This window comes from Castanea sativa, chromosome 11 (assembly GCF_040712315.1).
Source record: "Castanea sativa cultivar Marrone di Chiusa Pesio chromosome 11, ASM4071231v1".
Taxonomy (NCBI): domain Eukaryota; kingdom Viridiplantae; phylum Streptophyta; class Magnoliopsida; order Fagales; family Fagaceae; genus Castanea; species Castanea sativa.
In genome coordinates, this window is record NC_134023.1 from 2,245,876 (window position 1) to 2,249,121 (window position 3,246).

Genomic DNA, 3,246 nt, shown 5'->3' on the forward strand with positions numbered 1-3,246 from the left:
TTTTCTTACAGACCCTACATAAAGGTTCAACCAAAAAAGTGATAGCCAACTCAAAATAAATGAAATTCCAACATGTCTACAAAATGAATATATTCCATGACGGTGGTGCATGAATTGATTCTTGACTGCCAAGTATGTTCATTTTAAAGACCTATTGGAATTTGTATTTAATTTGAGTTATATTCTATTATGGATTCATGTTTTAAGTCAATTACTAGTTTGTTTCATGCACTTTGGATTTTCATTTTAAGTTATGTTGTGTATTGACAAGTTTGATATGTCATGTAATTTGACCATTGGATACTCTAGATGATTACCAACATGTTTGAATGGATGTTTTTGTTTAGTGTCATTTTATGATGCCCTTTTTTTGTCATTTATATTTTCCTTATTGTCTTTACGATTTAGTATTTCTCAATGCCAAAAAATTTGGATGATTGCCAACAGGTTTGAATGAATGTTATTGTTTAGTGTCATTTTATGATAGTCAGGTTTTTATGTATGTCCATTATCAGGTCTTTGCAGTTTGGTACTTAATGCCAAAAAATATGGATGATTGCCAATGTCATTTCGGCGCCATTGCCGGGATTAGGCGAGTAGAGAAGCATTCCACTTCATTTGGAGAGGTTTTTAGCATTAAATTTCTTCACATATTTGGTAATATCTCTCCAACTCTTTTCTTTTTAAGTAATTAGTTTTCCTTTAGAGTTTTTCTTCTTTTTAACTTCTTTTTCTTGTTAAAGGTATTTCTTTTCTTTTCTTTTTCTTTTTCTTTCTTGCTTTTCTATTGCACGCGTGTTTGGTTTCATGATAGTGATAATCGCATGGTTAGAATTGAGTCTAATAATTTGTTTGGCAATTTATCTAATTCTTTAACACATTCCCACACACTTGATATCATGACGGACTTAGAGGGTAATCATGGTGATGAGAATAATTTAAATAATGAAAACTTTCATGCTCACCAACCCATTACAACTCTCAGGGATTATTCGCAACCTAGTAGGAGTAGTGCACAATCATGCATCATTTTTCCAACTAATGCAAATAATTTTCATCTTAAGCTTGGTATGATTTCATTACTTCCTAAATTTCATGGCTTAGATTTTGAAAATCCTTACCTACACTTTAAAGAATTTGAGGAGGTATGTTCTACCTTCCATGACCAATCACGTAATGAAGAGACCATTAGGTTGAAGTTGTTCCCTTTTCCTCTTAAAGACAAGGCAAAAATTTGGCTTAATTCTTTGAGACCTTGGTAAATTGGTACTTGGCAAGAGTTGCAAACTGAATTTTTAGAGAAATTTTTTTCCAATTTATAGGACTAATGCACTTAAAAGACAAATAATGAATTTTTCACAAAAAGATAATGAGACATTTTATCAATGTTGGGAAAGAATTAAAGATTTGCTTAATGCTTGTCCACATCATGGCTATGAAACTTGGTGTATAATTAGTTTTTTCTATGAAAGTTTGACTCCAAAGATGAGCCAATTTGTAGAGATGATGTGCAATGGAGAGTTTTTGAATAAAGATCCTGATGAGACTTTTGATTATTTTGATCTCTTAGTTGAGAATGCCCAATCTTGGGATACCACTAATACCTCAGATAGGTCTAGAGTATTTACCAACCCTTCTAGGGGTGGTAAGTACCAACTTAGGGAAGATGATGACTTTATTGCTAGGGTGGCTAGTATGACTAGGAAGCTTGAAGCCATGGAATTAAGGAAAGTCAATGGAGTCAATACTGTGCCTAAAATTGATGAGGTCTATAGAATTCGTGAGACCATGGAACACCTTACCAATGCTATGATTAAGCAAATGCTATGAACATGGTGAAAAAATCATACCCTTACCCCTATTCAGAGACATACAATTCAGGGTGGAGGAATCACCCAAATTTTAGTTAGAGGAATGATAATGTGGTTCACCTCCTACACATTGTTCTTTAAATTTTGTTCCCTATAATTCCCCCCCCCCTCCCCCCCCAAAGAAGAGTATTAAGGACACTTTGCAACAATTCATGCAAACTCAATCTACCATTAATAATCATAACTCAAAAGCCATAAATGACATTAGGAGCACTCTCACTAAGTTGACCACATCCATGAGCACAATAGTAAAGGGTAAGTTTTCATCTCAACCACAACCAAACCCCCAAGGTCAATTTTGTGTTGATAATTGTAGTTCCTTTGAAAACAAAGTAAGTCAAGTTAAATCTGTAACTACTCTTCATAGTGGAAAAATCATTGCAAAAGATATTCCTAAAGCAATATACATGATGAATCTTCCAAAATATAGGGTAGTAATAATGTCTTTGAGCCTAAATCTAATGAAATTGAAATTTGTCCTATCCTCTCCCTTTCCCCAAAGGTTGATTCCACCTCAAAAAGTGAATCAAAATTCTAAAATCTTTGCAGTGCTTAAGCAAGTTAAAGTGAACATTCCTCTTTTGGATGCCATAAAGCAAATTCCATTATATGCTAAATTTTTGAAAGATTTGTGTACTGTTAAGCATAAGCTAAATGTACATAAGAGGGCATTTTTTACTAAACAAGTTATTGCAATTATTCAAAACAACAGACCTTCTAAGTTCAAAAATCTAGGTTGTCCCACTATTCCATGTGTGAATAGTAATTCAAAAATAGAGAAAGATTTGCTTGATATTAGGGCAACTGTGAATCTTTTGTCGTATTCAGTGTATGAGCAATTAGGTCTATGCGAGTTAAAATCCACTTCCATAATTTTACAACTTGTTGGTTGATCTATGATTGTTCCAAAGGGTGTTGTTGAGGATGTTTTGGTTCAAGTGGACAAATTTCATTTACTTGTTGACTTTATTATTTTGGATATGCAAGCTGTTTCTAATGCTAATTCTCAAATATCTGTGATTTTAGGACGCCCATTTCTTGCAACTTCTAATACATTGATAAATTGTAGAAGTGGGGTCTTAAAATTATTTTTTGGCAATATGACCCTTGAGCTTAATATTTTTAATACTTGCAAGCAAACTAGGGATGAAAAGGATGTGCATGAAGTTAACTTGATTGAAACAGTTGTTCAAGACCAAACATTAGAAACTTGTTTAGTCAATACATGTGATTTTAACTCTGATGAGAATTCTGAAATTGTATACATTCATTGTCTCTTTGAATTTGCATAGGAATTGGAAGTGAGCAATTGGAAATTGAAATATGAGGAGTTGCCACCTTGTGAGATAAATTTGTTGCCATCTAGTGAGCAAGT

The 3,246-nt window shown here is 33.3% G+C and overlaps 1 non-coding gene across 1 annotated transcript; it reads right to left on the minus strand.

Annotated features, from left to right (window-relative positions):
* Window positions 1–1,329: 1,329 nt before the first annotated feature.
* Window positions 1,330–1,436, minus strand: LOC142618131 (small nucleolar RNA R71). Its single transcript, XR_012841181.1, has one exon. It is a non-coding gene; the product is annotated as a small nucleolar RNA R71 (small nucleolar RNA).
* Window positions 1,437–3,246: the final 1,810 nt, after the last annotated feature.